The sequence below is a fragment of the Accipiter gentilis genome, chromosome 18 (assembly GCF_929443795.1).
Source record: "Accipiter gentilis chromosome 18, bAccGen1.1, whole genome shotgun sequence".
Taxonomy (NCBI): domain Eukaryota; kingdom Metazoa; phylum Chordata; class Aves; order Accipitriformes; family Accipitridae; genus Astur; species Astur gentilis.
The window spans coordinates 21,987,550-22,009,207 of NC_064897.1; the positions used below are offsets into that span (position 1 = coordinate 21,987,550).

A 21,658-nucleotide genomic window follows, 5' to 3' on the forward strand; every position below is an offset into this window, starting at 1 on the left:
TGCTTGCAGACAACATGATTAATTAACTGAGGGGAAGTAATTCTGTAATCAGTAACCGGTGCAGAGTGTTAGCAGCCCAGATGAAAGAGCCTGCTTGTGTGTCCTCTGAAGCACCATCATGGGCACGTCTCCTACAACGAGAGCTTGACTGGTGCTGTTGGGCAGCAGAGCCCATTTCTGGAAGGAGCGGTGAGGGATCGTGGTAGTGAAATGCCCAAGACCCGACAGAGAGCAGACGTTGCCCTCACCAGCTGGAAGCCAGGCATGAATCTGAAGCTCTGCAGTGATATGCCACCCCTCTAGTGTGAGTTCAAACTTTGATAGAGGAGTACTTTAATTTGAGGTGAAGTGATTAAAGGATCTGTGGATTTTTCTTCCCCTCTGCCAGAAGAGAAGCACCATCTGGCCAGGATAGGATGTGTCCCACCTTTCCACAGCAATGCTCTTTCCTTGCTCTCAGAGAAATAGGCTGGGCTTAATGTGTGATTCTGTACTACAAGATGGTGATGTGCAGGGAGTATGAAGAAGTGTGGTCCTTGATGGATACAGCTCTGCTGGCAGAACCTTGAGTGCTCCAACTCCTCTGGTAGAGCTCCACTTGGTCCTGGGCATGGTGGCTTTGCTACGCTGCAGTGGATCACGGCTTTGCTAATGCAGGGTGTATGGTTGATGTGTCCTCATCATCCTGTAACTGCACAGATTTTGTACTACAGTTATAGTTTTGCCATGGCTGTGTGAAGGAGAACAGGAAAACAGCGTAGGTTCAGTCTTTTGGATGTGACAGTTTTAAGAGCCTCATGGTGCCTCCCCTCCTATCCCAGGCTCAGGCCAGCCACAGTTCTGGTTTAAACCCTCAGCAGAAGAGGAGAGACTGGTTAGGACAGCGAGTTAGATAATATGAGGTTTGTAGAGTTTCTCAAGAAGCAGTTATGGTTTTGTTTTCCCTTAAACACAAATTAGGGTATTTTTTTTCCATAGAAGTCAGTAGAACTGTGTTGCTTTAAAATCCTATTAAGAAAGATCATACTTGAACACCGACTTCTGGTTTTATTGGGGTTTTCTGGGTCTTTCCTAAGATTGTTTTCCTGTTGATATGTCAGTAACAAAGACACACATTTGGAATCTCGTGTAGTTTGAGAAGCTTTAAGGGTATTTTCCACTTAATAAGGTCTGGTATTGAGAACATGATGTGTTTATTACAGGTTAGCAGATCACATCACTTTTATAATTTTCTCAGAAAAGCGATCAATTTCTTAGAATAAAATGGCATTGAAAAAAAACATTCAAGTGTTTCCTAATATAGTGCCCCTTAGCCTATCTGTTGAAGGTTTTTTTTTTCCCCTTGTAATATCTATTTGCACAGTGCCTAAGTGCTGAAGTGCATTTTCCTAGCGTTATGGTTTGCATGAAATGTAACTCAAAAGAAGCGCAGTACACCCTCTATAAAGGCTTAATATAAGACTTAAGCGCTACTTAGAGTTTAATGTAAGCCCTGTTTTGATGGGCTGAAGTAGGATGCCTGCTGACTCTTTGCACAGTGATTAATTTCACCTCTACAGTTTGATTTGCAATTGATGTTAATAAGGGGATGGCTTACAGGGAAAGCAGTCAGCGTGAAGACAAGTGTAGAGGCCCTACCTTCAACTGGAAACGATAATAGGTGTGGTGCTCTAAATTGACATGGCTTTTTTATAGCCTGTGAAATACAGGAATGGGAAGGCCTGTCAAAAAATAAACGAAGGCATGTTTTCTACTTTCCACTGCTTATAGCGCAGCCCAGCAGGAAGCAAGCCAGAGGTAGGGATGAGAAAAAGTGTGCCAGGGTAAGTCTGGAGAGAGGGCTCCTGAGATGCTGGACCCAACCTCCAGTGATTGCAGGCACCTGTGTTATCCCCTAAGCCTTTTCATAAACTGATAAAGCTTTAAAGCTCTATCTTATTAGGTGATTTTGGGTCCTCTATGCGAATAAGCTCAGTAACACATGTCCTTGTCTTCGTGCCTCAGAACTCATTAATTTGAGGAAATTTATTTAGGAGACCAGTAAGAGATGTTGTTAGGAAAGAAGTAAAGGGGCAAAATAATTCAGTTTAGTGTCTGGATTTCTGGAAAACTTTTGCAGAGGGGTGGGTGGCTTTCTCATATCTATGAAAACAGGAAAAAGTAAAGATGGGAAGACTGATGTCTTAGGTAGGATGGAAAGGAGGGAAGACACAAAAAGAGAGTAAGTGAAAGATGTAGGAAAATGTTGTGTGATTTTTCAGTCCGTAAAAACAAAGACAAGAAGACTTAATTTTTTAATTCTGTTTGTAGAATAGAAATACTGTGTTAAAGGGGAGGGGTTTTTTAATTCACTGATTGTAATTGGAAATTCAGGGACAATCTTATAAAAGCTAAGTACTGAGCAGAAGCCAGCAGTGCTGAGCAGTTGTGTGATACAGACGGCCAGCAGATGCAGAAAGCAAACATCAGTTGTGCTGCCCAGCACTCACGGGCCAGCTCTGTGCCTGAAGAACAGGCTGGAGTCTGTGTGTATATGGTTAAGACTTTGAAATGTCGTTGGCAGTGCGGAAGGGAACATATCTGAGTGGCACCAAAGTGGGGTGTGTGCACCCCAAGGGATGTGCAAGATAATCCATTAGAGTGCAGGAAGAAAATATTTTTGTAATGATATTTAAAAAAGAAAAAAAGGTTTGCTACATCTTTATCTCATCCTTTCTTAATTTCTATTTTTGTGTATGCTTTATAATGTACATAATTTATTACTACGGTAGTACATGTATATAATTCATAAATAAGTACATATACATACATTGGGAATGTGTGCTCAAAAATGTTCTATTGTTAGGGGTGCGTAATCAAAAAAGTTTGGAGATCACCACTCCATGAATCCCTTAGAAACAGCAAATGTAGCAAATGAATTGATAAGATACAGTATGACAGCTTGAACAATACATTTTTTAATGCAGATCTACAGTGCTGCGGACATTACTGCTCTGAAAGTCTTGCATAGGGATGTTCGTCCATCAGAGGCAGCCAGAGCTAAAAGGGCTTCTTCACATCACTTTGGGATGTGGATGAGCATGGCAGTGAAGCTGGAGTGTCAGCATTTCCCATTTCTACATCTGGCTAAAGCATTTACAAAGGAGGGGGTGTTAGGAACAGGACCAGTGTTGTCACAGTAAATACAAGAAGTGGGTGAAATCACTTTGGTAATTGAGAAGTAATCTTCACGTTGCCCAAATTATTTACATGCTTCACCCTCAATCACCCTAGCACCCGTACAGCAAGGGCAAAAATCCTTATATTGCCTTTATCAGGCTCAAGCCTTGCCACCACTTTCCATAAGTCAGATTTTGTTAGCCTTTCTAATGCCCTGCAATACTTTTTATTCTAGCAGTACAGCCAATTAACACAACCATACCAAATGAGATTACGTGCAGAGTGGGTCTGATCCAAACCCCACTGAGGTCAGCTGGGGAACTCCCATGGTCTTCAGCACATTTGGGATAAGGCCCAGGATAATGAGCTTGTTGAAATAGGGTGGGTGAGTGAGTTCCTAGCTCTTTTCAATAGATTTGATTGAGCTATGCTAACAATTTTTTCCAACTGGAAAAAAACAGATAACAGCATGTTTGCATACGGGCTTGTGCTCTCCTCCTTTCTCTCCCCTCCTCCCTGCATGCACATGTATTTAGCACAGAGGCAGACGCATGGTTGTGTCAACTAACTGACATGAAGCAGCGTATCTCTGATAAAACTGGGACTCTGTTTGATGTAGTTGCAGTCAAATGTGCTTGATTTGAATAAGAGATTTTTTTGAAATCTATTTTTATGCAGATTTTAAAGCCTGTAAAGTAATGAGTCAATAAGACAGCTATTAACACTTCAATCTTTCTGATACCCAGAATAAGAGAAAGAGATGGATGAGATCTGGCTGTTGTAGATTTAGCCAGCCTTTTCATGCTTGGGTTAGGTTAACCCTGTTTTATATGCTGAGTTTCATGTTTGAGTAGTTCCAGATTTTGCAAATGTGAGGCTCGACTACATGAAAGACTGTTTAGGTGTGCTGAGATGTGCACAGTGATATTTCTTGACTGCATCCTTCCTCCATTTCCACATTTATATTTCTCTGATAATGTCCATTTCTCAAGGTAATCGCACAATAACTTTTACTGACCTTAAAAATTGTGTGCTAGGACTGCCTGCTCATGACTGTCCTCATGTTTTCTCTATATTGATCACAGCAGGCTTGAATAATGAGCTTCAATTTCTGTCATTAGTGCAGGCCATGGAAGCACTGTGTCCAATTATTTAAAATTAAAAACACAGAAAACACTTGATTATATATTTTAGAAAGGAATTTTCTGTTTTCATGTAAGGTCCTGGGATAAATGACACATACACTAAATCTTTTGTTTAGTTTGCTTGCCCCTTTCAGGGTATGATCTTAGTTATACTTACTGAGGGTTGCCTGTGTACAAACAGAGGATGCTATTGAATGTATGAAGTGTGCCTAACATTCACATCTTTATGATTACTGCATGTTCAGACTGACTAATTATACATGACAGTGCAGATAATTAGGGGTTCTTGTAGTCACGCACTTGGTAAAGTTGTACAGACAGTTGTGTGTCTCAGCTGTGTGAAAACTGTGTCTCTACTCTTCAAATTACAGCTTTTGAGGGCTAAAGAAATGTTATACACAGAACAGGTAGGGCAAACCCAGCACTTCAGTTGTTGCCTCGCAAGACACACGGCAGACGTGCAGCAGTCTACTTCTTGCCGACTCGGCGTTTCTTGGGGCTGACCTACGGGTCTGTGTGTCGGTGAGATAGGGCACCCCGTTCCCTGTGCTCCCTCGAAGCCCCGGCCCCCTTTCTAAGATGCACACTTAACAAATCCCTCATTGTTCATCTCATCCTTCCTCTGTTCTATTTTCCACTCCTATACATTGTTATTTCTTCCTTGCTTTACTAGTACAGCAGCAAACAGTTTCAGCTCGGCGTTTCTGTCATCTTAACTCTTCTGGCCAACGTGGTCAAAACTTCTGTCCTCTGCTATCTTCAGGTGCCTGTATTTGGTCACTTACATGTACATAGTGTGATGGTTTCTTTTTCTCTTTAGAAAAAGTTGGGTGCCTGCAACTTGCCTTCAATTTCTGGACAATTTCTGTGCAATGTCTATTTAAGATAGAGCCCCTTTATTTGAGTAGCTAAATGTAGATTTAGGAGCTTTGTCTTTTGACACCCAAGTTTGAAAAATGTGGCTGCAGGCAACGATGCAAACTATATAATCTTTCTCCTTCATAATGAGAGAAACACTGAAATACGTTTCTAATAAGTGAGGATAATGCGATGCAGAATATGCAGCCTCTGGGTTACTTCTTGTTGTTTTTTAATTAAATCCAGGAAATTTTGTTTTGTTTAAGATCTTTGTAAGCTGAGAGTTGTGGTGTACCAGTTGTGTGCAGAACTGCTGTTTTGCTGCTTGAGCAGAGAAAAGACCGCAGCCAGTTCACTGGTAAGGTGGGTAAGCCAGAGCAGCTAACATGGGTGCTGTAATTACTGTGTACTTGGGGTGCCTCGGCTGCCTGAGCTGACATACTATCTTCCATAAGCACTAAATTACCTTTAAAAACAAACAAAAACTACCACATGCTTGCACCATTTTAGAGACACACAGCCTATTTATTTTATCACCAGCCGCAACTTGCTAATGGAACAATAGGAACCACCATAGCCTCAGATGACTGGTCTGAGGATGTTTCATAAGGGCCTCTGAGTCATCTCCTGTCTATTCGTTGCAATGTTTCACCAACCAGGTGCAGGCAAGTAAGAGACTCAGCTAGCCTTTTGCCAACATGCCAGCGGCTATAACTGTAAAAAACTCTTTGTCTAAGCTCAGTCACAAGCACTTTAGATAACCCAGGCCCTGAATTTTGTCCCATCACCATGTACTGCCTTCAAACTCTTCCTTTTCCTTTTTACTTCTGCAATGCTGGTTTCTAACATCACAGGTCAGTCTTTTACTGCTTTGCTCTGTAGGGAGAAAATCTGTGATAGGGTGCACATGAAAGCCTATACCAGTGGTCAAGCAACAGGAGGCAAATTGTGCACATGCAGAAAAGAGTTACGCTCTGCCATAAAATACAGCTCCGTTCAGATAGACTTGTTTTGGAATCAAAAAAGCAACTGTTCTTCTAGCTCTGATCTGTAGGGAGAGAAAAGTAATAACACAACTTTAATTTTTGGGAGGTTTAAGCCCACAGGTGGCCTGGCCATAGTAGTAAGTCTCAGGTGCATGATATGTTGCTAATGGAATAATTAATCCTGCCTGCCTCCATCTCACAGAGTGGTAAACCAGTACAGGTGTGGCTGCTGAAGGATATGCAGTCTCCTCTGGATGCTCACGTTTTGAAGTTGAGATTATACTTTATGAGGTCTAGTATCAGGTTAGAATAATGAATTGTTTTTCAGTTTATGTTGAAGAGGAGACTTGGTTAGAGGGTTGCTATATCAATATGTCTTTTGGAAAGTGCTCTACTTACTGGAGAATGTGTTTGGGTCTACTGACTTTGAAATGGTAGGTTTTTTTCAATTTTTTTATTCTTTCCCTAAAAGATGCTTTAGGTTACTGGCAGTTATTGCAAGTTGGAAACCATTCTTTACAGCTATTCGTACATCCACACGTACTCATTCCTCTGTACATCCAGAGGGTTGCACAAAATCCTCTAACAATGTTGTAGGGTAGTGGTAAAGTTCAAAATGGTGACAATATTGTGATCTTGCATCTTTGTCTGTGATCGTGCCCTTTAATAATAGACATTCCCTCGTGCACATGTAGAAGAGTTTCTTCTGTTGTTTTCCCCCTTTCCTTCAAAGAATCACTGTTCCCAATAGTTGCCTGGTTTTGTTTGGGTTTTTTTTTATATAATGATTTTTTATTATTATTTATTAATTTTTTTAAAAGTGGAAGACTTGTGGGATGATTGGTTTCCGAAATAGGTCTTATTTGGTATGAGAAAGGGAGACTTGTCTTTCCTCACGGAGGTCTTTGTGTTGTCTTTAGATAGAAGGCTCCATGCTCTAAAACATGTTTAATGTAACTGCATGGTTACGTTAAGGATACATGGATAAGGTAGTAAAATAAAAGCCAAATGCTAGATTCTAATAAACCTTTCAATACAGAAAAGCCTAAACATGTCTGGGACTGCTTAGCTAATTGTTAGCTGGCTTGGTATCTTTGCTTAGGCTCCTATTTAAAGAAGCAAAGTATTTGTCTTTGCAGATAAGCTGTGGGCAATTTCTAGCCAAAGCCTTTTTGTTGCTGTCTTTAGCTGTGTGACTGTATTGGTGTGGAAGGGGCCAATTCCGTGACTTTGTCGCTGATTTGTATTGGTAGCTCAAATCCCTGCCTGATGGAAGAAGAGGAAAATAGTGCCTTTTCCATCAACAGAAACAACAATTAGAGCAATGGTTAATCACTTCTTTTATTTATAGACCAGAAGGAGCTATGCTTCCATCTAGTTTGACTTCCTGTGTATTCAGGCTGTGTGTGTTTTCCTTTAGATTTTTACAGGGAAGTGCTGTGTGGTGTGGATTTTTGTTTGGTTGTCTCTTTTTTTTCTTTGAAAAAAAGAAAGGCGAGTCTTCTTCTAAAAGCAGAAAGCTACAGTGAATCCACTAGCTTCCCTGGTAAACTGTTTTAATCTTTATGTGCCTTCTATCCCAAGAAATGGCATCTGAATTCAGGGTTACATTTCTGTAATGTCTATACCCAGCTCCATGAGTGTTTTGGCTTTGTCAGGGAGGATGGAAAGCTGCTCGCTGTCAGAGTTTGTTCCTGCACAAGTATTTGTAGGCAGCAGTCAAGGCACCTCTCAACTTTCTGCTCAATATGTTGCACTAACTGAGCTCCTTAAGCCTCCCACTTAAAAGTTTGTTTTATTTTTTCTTCCCCATCCTTGGATCTCTTTCTACAAGCCTTCTTTGAGCTCCACCCAGTACTCCCACGCCTTTCCTGAACACGATTGTGTGTATAACAGTTGCCTGGTTGTCTTACCTGTGATCTACACATTGTTTCCTCGCTTCTGCCCGGTATTCCCTTTTTATACCCCTGGGGATTATGTTGGTGCTTCTAGCCCCACCAGCAATGCTTCCAGCTCTAATTGAAGCAGTGACCGAGGACATGTCTGTGACCTTTCCAAGCGGAGCCTTCCATCCCGGAGGTATGATCTGTGTTTCTGCTTCCTAGATGTATCATCAGGGTGCCAGATGACTTCACTTCCCTGTTCTGTAGCTGCAGCCTCTCCTTTTTGCTCTGTGCTATCCTATCCATCTTTGTGTCAGTGGTTAACTTTGCCAGAAAAGAGCTTTCGAGCCACTGTGTCTAAGGGAAACATTTCACATAGTGACTGAGCTGACCTAATAGCTTGCAGCTGCCAAAAGGGATATTCCCTGTCCCATCACCCACTTGCTGGTGCTGACTCCAGCACTCATTTGGCCCCTTGGCAGACCTATCTGGCTAACTATGCAGTCACCCTTTCCTCTCCTTCTAGATATAAAATCACCAGCAAAATAAGTTCATTTCTGCTGGGCTAGTTTGTTGGTTTAGTGGCTGCATCAGCTTGGGCAGGGATCAGATGAACACAGGGGAAGCAGCAAAAGGGAATATGTGGAGGTGGGTGGTAGGGGGAAGGGAACAACTCTTTTCAGCAGCAGTGAGCTCTCAGATTCTCAGCTGCCTCCTGCAGCCCTACTCCAATAGATGACCTGCTGGCTGGATTGTACCTATATAAATGCCATGGCTAGGATGAGTTTCGGGTGAGTGGGACCATTGCTGGTGGCACGTGATGTCCAACAACTATCAAACAGCTGCCAGGACAGATTTTCAACTATTAAGTTCCCCAGCCGCTCCAACAGCTCTATGGCAGCAGCATGCTAGAGAGAGACTTGTGGATGCGTTCTTTAGCATAGAAAATCTGGGGACAGATTTAAGTGGCTGTAACTCACGATTCTATTTGTTAGTGAATTAGAAACTATCTCTGTAAATCCTCCTAGTAATGGTGCTGCTGATTAATACCTTATGGGTTTTGGCCACATTTTCTGACCAAGGATACAGCCAACTTTTAGCCTGTCTAGTTTGGTGTCACGTTAGTTCTCTGTGTAGTGTGAGATCTTTTAGGCAAGATGTTATGTGGTCTAGTGATTCTAGCACATTGGACTAGCCCAGGTAGATGCTATTGGAAGAGTTGTATTTATCAACCATAACTATACCCCTGCCAAAAATACCCACCCCAGCCCAAAATGAAAGACTTGTTTAACAATACTGAAAGGCATTAATTACTTTTTTAGCCTCTCCTCAAAGTCGTTCTTGATGGTATCCCATATTGATAGTTCCATTATTTTATTTAGGGATGATGTCAGGCTAATTGACTTATCATCTCTGCTTTCCTCTTGTCCCTTTACATTTTGGGATTATGCTGGCAGTCCTTCAAATGCTCTAAGTTGTGCTAGTGTTCCAGGATTTGTTAAAAGTCAGTATTGTTAGTACAGAACATCTTAGCCATTTTGTTAGGCATATGTTATGTGGTGCTACTTAATTTTGAAAAGGCTCACCTTCAGGAGGATGCTACCTCACTTTTTTTTCTCAGTCACACATTGTAGCTTTTCTATTGCATAAATTTCAGAAATGGTTTTTGAAAGTATTGTTTGTCTAAATACAGATACCTGTGGATGCAAAAGTGAAACCAATCTTCTAAACTGCTTCAAATGGGCAGCCGCCCGATTCCTTCCTCGCATAACTTCCATTTTCCTCTTCCAAGAAACCTTGAAGTTGATTACTTTTTTCTATTTTATCTTGAGGACAGGGAAACTGCCACAGCAAAGAGCCTTTACACCAAGTTGCAGCTCCCTAGGCTAATGTGGTAGTCATGGGTGGGTTCTGGCCCTTTGCATGGATTTGAAGTAAAAGGAGTTGAGAAGAGCTAGGTTCTCCAGCGGGCAGCCCAAACAGTAGAAGAGAACAAAACTAACTGTAACTGGTGGGACTTTAGCATAGAAAATTTTCAACTTTGTATGTTAGGCTTTCCTGGACTGTTGTTCAGTAGGGGAGCTTCCCATGGAGGAGGAAAACAGCCCTTTCTGAAGGGGGCTAGTGTGAATGCTCTATAGCAGAGCGTCATCTTAATGCACCTCTGCTGCAGATGCATGTTAAAGATGGATGCTCAGTGTGAAGCATGAATGATGTACAGATCTCCTTGTGGAAAATGAACAATATCCAAAACATACAAAATTGTTAGGTATTAACTTTGTTCTGGGGGGAAATGAACAGATTTAGTGTCTGTGTATGCATGCACATGAATGTACATATATGGATGTATACATAAATACGGAAGTATGGTTTCCTAAAGGATTCAAAAGTACCTTAACTTGAGTTAGCTATTCTTACTGTAGTGACTAAATAAAGCAGCCACTGTGCAGTGTGGTGTGCTGGTATGGGAATGCATTGCCTTACCTGGGTCTTTACATTGCAACCACTGTTTCAGTTACCACTTGGGGGAGACATTAAAATTAAAGCTTATCTTCAGAGCTCTGGTAGTGGCCAGTGAAGGTCACCTTTTTCCAGGTTGCAATGTTTGGCACATGGTATATTAGATCTGTGCACTACTACACTTCAATTGGTTTGAATGGATTGTGCTAATGCTTTCCCAAGTGTCTTTTTCATATGCCTCCAATTAAAAGATTTCTATCCGTTGCTTTTTTGGCCGTGGTTGGATCACCCAGTCTAGCTTGTCTTAGGACAGGCACTAAACTCAAACTCCCCAGTGATAAGTAAAAGTATTTGTCTTCAGGCATCCAGCTTCATGTCTTGAAGCTCCTTGGAGACAAACTAAAGCTGGAAATAATGATGCAGATCTGTAATGAGCCTTAAAAAAATTTATCATTATTTTAGTCAGCACAAGAATTAAACAAATCCAACTGTAATAATTAATGAACCTATTTCATTGCATCAGAGTCTCTTCCTTATATGTGGCTCAAGGTAGTGTTGAGATCCTGCATCCCCTCTCCAGTACGTGACTTCTCTGAGACTTTGACTGGCTGAGTGGCCCTTTCCTTTCTCTCAACAACCCTCTTTCTTCCTGCCAGGGTTTCTGTAGTTTGTGTCATGCCTTGCTCTTATTCTCTCTGCTCTCAATCCCAATTCTGTTGCCAGTCCTTTCATTTTTATCAAATTCTTAATCTCTTTTAAAGCATCTATGTATCAGCATCTAGTTTCTTTGTTCTGCCTCTGGCAAATATCACTGATCTGCACCCAGGTGCTTGCAGAGAGGGTGAAGAAAACTGGCTTCTCTGGGCTTCAGCTCTCCTCTTGCCTCTCTTTGAAGGTGAATCGTTCATGGTAATGACTTGCTATCGTTACCTCCCTGTGGAATTTTGTAGTTAAAAAGTAATCTAATGACAGTGCGCAGTCTTCCCTCCACTTTAGGGGACCCTGTGATGATGATTTATTTATCGTTTTTGTTGCAGCAGGAGCTACGAACCCCTGTCAAAGATCAGGGCTCCACTGCGCGCATGAAGGCTGTGCGATGTAATGGAAAGATGGTCGCTGTCTCAGTGAATTTGCAGTTGAGGTGTTGAAGTGTTTTGCTTTCATGTGCCAGGAGCGTTTGAGACTGTTTAACTGAAGGAGAGAGGGTGAGCTGGGACAGGGGTGCAATAGCAGGTCCTTTGAGAGATGCTGCGAAGGGGGTCTTTAACGGATTTGTATGGTACATTACTTGTGCAACAGTATGTCAGATGTTAAAAACCCAAGAGTGGAAGGAACAGGCGACAGTAATGGACTTCCCTTTGTTAGCAGAGAGCAGTGATTACAAACTGCATCCAGGAGCCTGCCAGATAAACAGTTTGAGAGAGAACATGACCTATACGAGAGCAAAGACGCTTCATTAAAATTAGCTCTTCCTGTCATGTGCACAACTGCTTCATGGAGAGGAGGACTGCGGTTGTGTGGATTATGGAAGATCCAGACAAGCAGGCTGCCGAGTAAGCTGTCATGTGCTATGACACCGAGTAATGCAAATCAACTCTGTTCCAGGAAAACCATTTCCATGTCAGCCTCTACATGAAAATTATCTGACTTGAACAAGGGTTTCTTTATGAAGTTAAGAGAATTATTCCTAAGGATTGGAATTTGTCTGTGTCATGGAGGAATGGCCAGAATGGACTTCAAAGTGGAGTCAGAAGATGAGATAATGTGCAGCAAGCACTTTTTTTATAACCAGCAGCCCAGAGAGGAACATGTCAGCTTAAAAAGTATATTTCTGTCTGAACAGTCCAAACTGCTGTTTTACAAGTAACGCATGGTGTTACTGCATTTTTCAGTGATTAAAGAAGGAAAATACCTCTCAGTCCATTCTGCTGTGAGCTTGACACTTTGTGAGTACCCAGTGTTGCTATTCCTGCATGTAGGCAGTTGCTCAGCCTCCGTACGGCTTGAATGGGTGATTCAGAGCTCCAGGAAACCCCGATTGCTTTTGTTTTGCTTTTAATCTGGGTGGCACTTGGGAGCAACACTTGAGCCCACTTTTTTTAGGCAGTTTTTCGAGTTCAGAGAATCTCCTTGAAGTTTGCTTCCTGTGATCCTTTCATCCAGTCTGTTTGAAATTCTGCTTTTCCTTTGGCTTTGTTTGGCATCTATTCAACTACCTTCTGTTTCATAGTAGGTATCAGCCTTTGTTAGTGGCCCACGATAGCTTACTTGGGCTTATGATGGTGATTGACTGCTCAAGCACACTGAAAGGGGATTAAAATAATTTCACTGCTCTTCCTGTCTCATGCCTATAGTTGCTAAAGGGTATTCTGCTAGTGCTGGGGTAGGGAATAAAAGTTATGCATATTCCTTACTCTGTCTACTTTGCCTCTTACAAGATGAATTCACATTATGAAAAGGATTGAGTTACTCCTCTTTCCTGTAGGCTCAACTCTTGTCAGTCCATAGGTACTCAAGAAGTCATAACACGCAAAGGAAAAAGGAGGCTGAGTGTAACTTCTGTGTTTCCACAAGCCTTTGAACCCCGCTTCTGTACTTCCACTCACTGTTTGTGTGTGCATGAGCCTTGAGGTTGGAGGAATTGTCTCTTCTTCCCTTCAGAAATTAATGATGTTGTTCCTTGGTGACCACAGTGCTTTGCTGCTTTCCACGAAGGGAGCTCCGAACACCCTTCACTTTAATTCTAGTGGTATTAAATCATGCAGCAAATCACAGAACTCTGGACTCGCGCTATTTAGATGCATGTATGGTACCTTCTCCTGTTTAATTCTGGGGCTCTGCAGGCAGCACTGGTGTTATTTTGTGATGTAGCAAATTGTCATTTGTTCCTGAAGCATTCTCGCTTCTCGTGGGTCATATATACTGCTTCATGTGGCTGGTTCAGCCACCCACCAGAGCATGGGATCATTCCTCCAGGGGTGTTTATGCCTCTTTTGTACCTGAATGGTGTGGAAATGAAATGTGTACGTGTGAAGTGTAATATAATAATTTGTGGTGGTTTTTATTTGTTATTGGGAATGATAGAAAATGAGAGAACTAGAGGAATGAAAATCTGAGCAGGAAAAGAAAAATAGAGGCATCCTTTCTCCTTGTGGCAGCGGAGTACTCCCAGTTTTCAAGTCATGGGGAGCAGGCAGAGTCTCCAGTATTAATTTCAAGTTTATCATAGGCTGTCTGGTATGTACAGTATTATAGCATCTTTCCTGTAATTAAGGGTCAGACAATGTTGTCATTGTCACCCCCCTACCATAATGGATTAGAACTTGCGTAAAATAACTAGCTGTGAGCTGAGTTTTTATGTGAGCTCTTGGACTGAGAGCCAGCACTTCCTTTATTTTTAATCTGGCATACTTAATTATAGGTAGGTCTTAGAGCACCACAAATTAAGGTTGTGTGATGCTCCCATTACACAGCTCTATTTTTGCTTGCCTATTGCTTTATTGAACTCTAAGCAGCTGGGCTTGAAGTTTTCCAGGACTGGTGTCTTCTGTAGGTGGAATTCTTGAAAAATTTCAGTTAAAATGAGCTCCATAATTTCTGAGACAAAGGCTAAAGAAAAATGTTGGTTTGTTTTATTTTGGGGATCTCTCTGGTTTTTTTTTATTGCTCTTTAGAGGTGGTGTTTGATTTTTATATTAGCTTTGATGCAGGGAGTCAATATTTGGTGAGAGGAGGTGGTTTTTGTCAGTGGATGTACTTTTTGCCTTTCTTATGCAAATTTGGGCAAATTGTAAGTCTTCGAAAAATTGCAGTTAGCACACATTCACTGGAATCTCTTGTGTTTATACATAATTCTAAGCTAATATTTCTGATTCTGTCTTTGCTAAGCATATTCCCACCGTTTATCTGTGCTGAGGGTTGACCAGGCAGCAAGTCCTTGAGAGCAGTTCAGCTTGCTCCAATTACAGGGACTGAGAGAAGCATTTCTGTAATGCATCCCCCATGCGATAGCAGCAATGAGGCTTGAGTACAAGAACTGCAAGCAGGGAGCCTGTCTCACCTCTCTACCAGACTTTTTCTCCTTGACTCACCCACCACCCAAGTGCAGCGCTGCTGGGGAGGAGGGAAAGGTTGTGTACTGTGGGTGTCAAAGTGATAAGAAAGGGGGGGGGCTTGTGCAAACAGTCTGGTAAGAATGGGGTTTAGGGGAGGAGAAAACTGGGATAAATCACTGCATGGAGGAGGGTGAATGTCTGATACAAACCAGTGTTTGAGTTGGGAAGGGATCAGTTGGGGAGCTCGTGACAGGAGGTGAGGCAGAGGCTGGGTGAGGGGAGCAGTGCAGGTCTGCTTGAGTGAGAAGCAGAGATTGGGGCGGCAGCAGGTCCATCGATGAGGAAGAATGGGGATGTGGCAGTGCTGCCAGAGGAACAGGTGAGGGCTCACTGATGAGGTGTCAGCACCCAGCAAGGAGCCTAGCATTTTGGTTTAGGAACTTTTCAATTTTGCTGTTTTTTCTCTCTGAGGATGTATTAGAGAGACCCTCTGACAGGCTGTGCCTCACAGCTCCCTTGCATGAAAGACAACCTGCTTCTTCTGTCAGCTCCGCCATTAGCTCACTTGGCAAAGGTCTCTGCCATAGTCCTAGGGTCTTCTGATGACCCCTGGGGATAGAAAATGATGCAATGTGATGGATTTTTAATGAGCTTTTAAAAAAAACCTGAGAACTTGCACAGAAAAATGCATTAAAGGCACATTATTGAGGTTGTAAAGTCAAGCACACACAAGTTAGGAAATGCCAGAACAAAGTTGGGCTGTGGACCATTAATTCAGGCTCTCTGTATGCTATGAAATGATCTCTGGTGCTCTGATCACATCTGTTTCTGGTCAGCAGGACCTCTGCCATGTTCAGTGCACTGGATGGATGGTGGCCCCTTGAAGTTAACTTAAAATAATTATTTCATGTGCTGTGTAATCATGAGGTCTGCATTTATCCAGAACTGTCTAAAGGGAGGTAAATTGTCCCTACAGTCTGTCAGAGCTGCTCATTTGAGACTACAAGTGGGGAAGATGCCTGGAGGTTTGTTCCATAACTGGTTTTGTCTATACATTGGTTCCTGCCATACGTACGCTGACAGGCTGGTCTCAAAAAGGGAGGAAGGACTGTGTTCCCTACCTTGCCTTCAGTGGAGGATGACATCTCGGGCCCAAAAGCACGGGGAGGCATTGAGCCTCTTGAAGCAATTTTGCCTTTCCCAGGGCTTTCCCTGGCAGGGGTGTGACTCCATGCAGCCCTTGTGCCAGCTGGTTTTTAATAGCACTGAGTGGCTCTGTACGTACTGTTGCTGTTGAGGAATGTCGTACAAGACCTGAACTCTAAAACCAGTTCTCTGACAGCAACAGACATCAAGCAACTTGTCTGATAGACCAGAACTGCATGGATTAAAAAATGACAGGCAGCTGAAGTATGTACGTTCTAGTGGGAATACAACTTGGCTTTGCCTGCACAGCACATCACTACTTGATGTATATGCTATATAACATTTCAGGAATTCGGCCACCCTAGCATTGCAACCCCTTTTTGACCCTATGAAATAATGGGCCAGTGGCCTAGCGAGTACCTCCTTTATGGTAATGAAAAGCCACAACGGTCAGGCTCCCAAGCAGACTTTCCTCCCTTGATTTAAGCATGAAACTGCATCCCTCATCCATACCATTACTTCTGGTATGTAGAAATGGTTGAGATGCATACAGAAACAGGTGCCATGTTTTCTGCAAATGGAGTTGCACCACTAGGGTATGAACTTGTGTAACAATTAGACTAACTAAGCTGAAACTTTGTGTCCTTTTAATTATGCAATTAAGATATCCAATTACAAAATTAAGATATGTAGTTACCTGGGAAGGGAGAAAAAACACTTTATGAAATTTTACTATGGTTTCTGAGAGCTGTGTCTAGCTATATACCTGCTCATGCAAACTTCAGTCTTCCTGGCTGGAGCAAGAACACTTATGGCCTTGAGGTGGTACTGTTTTCTTCTGTGTGCCTCACAATATCTGTGTGACTAAAAAGGGAGAAAAGGAACTTGGTCTTTAAGAAAGGTGTTGTACCAGTGGTCCTAGCGAGTGAAAGGAAGGCTCGGCCTGGGGTTAAGGCAGCGGCGTTGAGACATGAGAGCTGAGCTTAGCTATCAGCTCTGACCCAGGCTTCCTGTGGACATCATGTATGGCCTCACGTATGCACCAGACCCCAAATCTGCTCTGGACTCTCCTCCTGGCAAGGAGACCACCCTTTGTGCTCACATGGGGTAGGTCCCACCTCCTTTCCCAAAGATAGAAGTTGCTATAAGGAGGCAACAGCCTCTGCTGCTGTTGACCTTCATCATTTTGTTTAAAGGTGTTGAGCCAAAGATGAAGGGCTGAAGCTGTGGATTTATGACTCTTCTTCGTTTGCTCTTTATTTGGAAAAGTCACCGCCCAGTGTGAAGGGGCTACATTCTGAGAGAGGTGATGAAATATTGTCATTGGCCTGCTGTACGGACCATCTGTCTCTCCCAGGGCTACTCTGGAGTATGGTGAAGTGTGTTGATTTTCTCTATGGGCTTTTTCATTTAGTTGGCCTTGATTCACTGCTAATTTTTTTTTTTCTTTTTTTAAATCAAGGCAACCCCCAAAACTTTAAACACACTCTGACAACCTGCAGCCTTATTACAACCAGTCCCTTGAGCCTATCAGTCCTCTTAAGATAAGAGACAATAAAAAAATTGTTCAGCAGACCAGAACAGTATGGATTAAAAAATGATTGTTAGCAGATAGATGAGGTATAAATTTAATCTTGGGCATATAATTTGGTCCTTTCCTGCACGTTATTCCTGGTGCATTAGCAAATGTTTCAATGAAATAATAATTCTATGGTCATTTAGGTTTTGCAGCTGGAAAGCATCTGCCCTTGTGGGGGCAGATGGAGCAAATGTGTGTAATGTCTCTCTTTTTCTTGTGCAATTATGTAAAAATTAAAACACTGGGAGTGCATGCAAGTGATTAAGGAGAGCAAGTGTTAAATGGAAGTTCTCATTATCTCTGAAACTGGTATTACAGCCCTACAAATTCATAGTTAAAAAGTATAGATTTGTTGAGCTTGAAAATGAAATTGCAGTGCTCAAATAGCCTTATCCCAAACTGGCTAAAGTCTCTTTTGAAGCTTTCCTCTAGAATGTACTGAAATTATACTTGTGGATTTTCTGTATCTTTTTTTTTGTGAGGAATAGTAATGGTTGCTTATTCTGAGCCTGGTATTTTACACAACCAAATGTAGTTTCTTTCAGCAAAAACCTCCCCTTCCACTAGGGGTACTGCTAGGTAACGGTAAAGGGCAATTTGGTAACCTTTGTCGACCAAGGTTAGAACAGGTTATGAGGGACTTACTTTCCCCATTTTTCTCTTCTGCTTCGTGAGAGAGTGCTTCAGGACCTACCTGTCTTTTGGGGATGGACAGCTGATTTAATTTTGCGTTTTGTTTTTCTTTTAGTGAGTACACTTTCTGGAGGTAATAACCAGTGGTGGCTCTGTCCATCTGGGGGGGTATCTGCTTTGGCTGCAGTACTCGCCCACTTGCAAGACCTGGGTTCTGCGTGTTCCTCTGTCGGAATGGGACCAGATAATGATTTTTCTATCTTGAATATCCTGAGCTGTGACGAAAGACTTGTGTGATGGCAGCTCTCCAGTGCCCCTGCTGCAATATTCATGATGCAAAATTTCCCAGAGAGGGCTAAGAGCAGAAAGTCTAACTCTGTAGCCAGCCTGGGGATATCATCAATGTCTTGGTGAGACTGTGCTCCCAGGAATGCTTGTATATTTTTATATAAGCCATCATTGTAATGTTGGGGAGGTTACCATTATTTTGTATATTATCACTGCTTTGTGAGCAAAACGCATCCCAATGTTAACTGGGATCTGGTTTGGGTATATGTAAATAGAGGCAAATAGGTGAAAATGCGTGATGATTATCTCTTGTTTGGCAGGAATGATTTCCATTATCTCAGCAAAATACTTTGTTTTCCCACTCAGTCTTCCAAAATAACACACCACCCAGCTGCCAACAATGAGATTAAATAACATCACTTTTTTATCTGAGTGTCCTAGTTTATAGCTTTCAGATATTATTAGGTTGTGCACTACTTAAATGTAGAAGGAATGACGCACTTTCTCTATTGAGAGAAATTTGGGGTAATTTCAATGGTATGTTGAACTCTATGATGCAGAATTGGAAACTCTGTAATGTTATCTGCTACACAAATTGATTGGACTTAATGGTAGACTGTATAATACTTTTTCTTGCAGTGCTGATCAGTACTGACCTGGCTGGGCAGATGGCTAGTTCTGTTGATTATATACCCATCACAACTTAGGTTAATTATCTGTTGATTTTAACTCTTTCTCCTTACTTTTTCCATGGTGCTTTGTGGAGAGATGCTCATGTTTCAGAGAGCTTAAATCTGCCATGCTGGCCTACAGGAATGTATTTGGCATGTTAACTTTCTTTTAACAGTCGTGTTTAATATATACAGAGAGCATCTAGCTCTGAGAGGCCATCTGAACGTCTTCAAAGAGTTATTGAATTGTTTATTGATCTACTTCATTACTGCTGTTCCTCTGGTTCCTTTTGATGTCTTGTCACTTGTTCAAAATATAATGCCAGGCTTTTAAATTAATAGTTGTGCAGGAAGCCCTACATGTGTAAATATTAGGATATGTTTCTCCTTTGAGTGAGAATGTGCTAGACGGTCCAGTAAATATTGCTGCCATCAGCATTTTATCCTTTTTTGTGCCCCTCCCTTTGCACAAAGACTCCTTCCTCTCTTAAGAAAACTGAAGTGTCTGAGGTTTTATCTTTTAGGTTTTATAACAGCAGTCTAATCTTTTATTCTGCCATTGGAAGCTTACAGACTAGTTCCCTGCTTAGGAAAAGAAATTTGATTAATTTTCCCTCCTTCCCTTTAATCTTTTCCATGTGTGTCTCTTACATCTGTTAAATTCATGAATTAAAAGTGCCCGCTGATTTTTTTTTTTTTTTTTCTCTTTTTGTTAATTTATTTAATCACTTTTTGAAGCTTTTTAAGATTCTGGAATAGACAACATCCCATGGCAAGGAGTTCCATAGTTAGTATATGATTACTTGGAAAAGTGCTTCATTTTTAATCCTGCCACCTGAATATTCCTTTGTGGATTTTAATTTATTTTTTTTTTAATAGTAGGTAATAATACTTATATTGAATTTTCTAAGCCATGCAGGATCTTAAATATGTTTGTCATATCCTGCATCAGTTGCTTCTTTTTCCAGGATTAAGATGATAGCCTGTTTGCTTATTCCTTGTACGAAAGTTGTTCCATATCTTTGGTTGTCTTGGTCACCTCTCAGTATCTCTTCTATTTCTAGATTTTGCATTTGACTTAGCCCTTCTAGTCCATTGGTTGGTCTTCTACCCTTAGTGTGCACCCACAGCAACAGCAGGAGGTTGCCTGATAATCAGAATAATTTTTGTGATAAATTAACACAGAAGCGTGTTAAGTGGCAGAGTGAGAAATAAGACTTCCCACTGGTGATAAGGCAGGCTTGGAACTGTTTCCTTTAGATGTACAGCTTCTCCAGACAAATGTCTTGTGACTGCCTACAAGGCAACCCTGTCTGTTTGCGCTCTTCCAGCTTCTAGACCACGTCCCCTTCCCGGCAACAAAACTGAGCCACCATTTTCCCAGTGCGCTTCTCGTGCAGCTCTGAGTTACTGGCCAAGTGTGTGTCATGGGTGTGCTGAGTAGCCGAATCACATAAATTAGCCTGATGGAGTTATTGGTCGCTTCTGGCTGAAAAGGCAAAGGTTTGTGCCATGAAGCTGTCAGGTTCATGTATTGCTGGTGTTCGTTGTGTGTTACACGGGACATTTTTTTTTTCCTCTTCTTTTTTTAAGAAGCCTGCAAGCCACTCCTTCCTTTCTCTCCCCCACCCAAAATGGTGGGAATGAGCTGAAATATTGCGGGGCGGGGGGAAGGCCCTTAATATTTAAGGTTGCAGAAAGTAAGCTGTTACATTAGAAATGGTCAAAGTCAAGGTTACCTGTGCAGCGTTAGATCTTCCTTCACTGTGCATGCAGTGCCGTCAGTCTTTAAGCACTTGCATAATGTTTTCTTTTCTGCAAAACTATGGATACTTCAACAATACCAGAAATGTTGTGAAATCATAGGGTAGAGCTAGATGTTTTTATTGATAAGCTTTCTTTTTTTTTTTTTCCTTCTGGCCCTACCCTTTCGTTGTTTTGTTTCAGTGTGTAGCTTGACTATGGTGCTTCTGTTTCCCATCTCATTGTAAACCATGTTTCCTTACCTTTTGAAAACCTACTTCAAATGTAACTGAATAAAAAGCAGCAGAGAAAACCGTGTTAGGAGGGGAAAAAGGAAAGCAAATCCTCAGCTGTGTGGAGCTGCCAGTAATGTTCAGAAGCTGACAAAGATGAACTGCTCATCTAAGCATAAATAGACTTCAGAATCTGTGTGTTTCTTGCCTTGTGAAACTGGGTGCACTGTACCAATTAGTTTTGTTCCTTTTTAAATATTTAGTGATCACAGTGTTTACTTTGTGTAATGTAAGGCCCTGTTGCAGTACTTTTCACTTTGCAGTATGTGAAGACCAGGAGTCTACAGTGTCTAGTCTGCAGTAAAATTAGCAGTTAACTGTAGACCAGCCTGGTGTTTTGTGAGCTGCCATGTATTTTACAGTGAAAACATCCAGGATAAAATGCCACAGAAGTGAGGAGTTTCCATTGAGAGAGATTTTCATCTTTTCCACTGTTTACACACTGAAGATGAAGACTTTGCTATGACACAAAGACACTTCAGGAAGATTTCAAGCAACAGCAAAAAATCCTCTCTTTGGGGAAGAAAATGTATCGTGTAGGCTGTTTTGTCATTTTGAAGTTAAAACATTTTTTCCCCAAGAGTATTAGATGTTTCAATAAGGAAAAACTTTTTTTTAAGCTATTAAGTAGCCAAAAAGTCAATAATATGTATAAAAGGTATAATAAACATTGACTTCTGTGCCTTTACTTCACAATACCCTGTCATACTGCAATAGTGCCCTTGCATAGACTGAAGACACATTGTTTCTGTTGAGAGG

General features: G+C 41.7%; 1 protein-coding gene across 7 annotated transcripts in view; it reads left to right on the plus strand.

The window, feature by feature from the left end:
• Window positions 1-21,658, plus strand: part of TBXAS1 (thromboxane A synthase 1) — a 237,317-nt gene that overhangs the window by 33,560 nt on the left and 182,099 nt on the right. Inside the window, exon 1 of one of the 7 annotated variants that reach the window (XM_049822402.1) lies at window positions 7,105-8,227. The exons of 4 other annotated variants lie outside the window; for them this stretch is intronic. The gene's annotated coding sequence lies outside the window, so the exon portion shown is untranslated. Of the gene's footprint in view, window positions 1-7,104; window positions 8,228-21,658 lie in introns of those variants that run through there. 2 more of the 7 variants (XM_049822401.1, XM_049822399.1) reach the window with 2 other exon arrangements.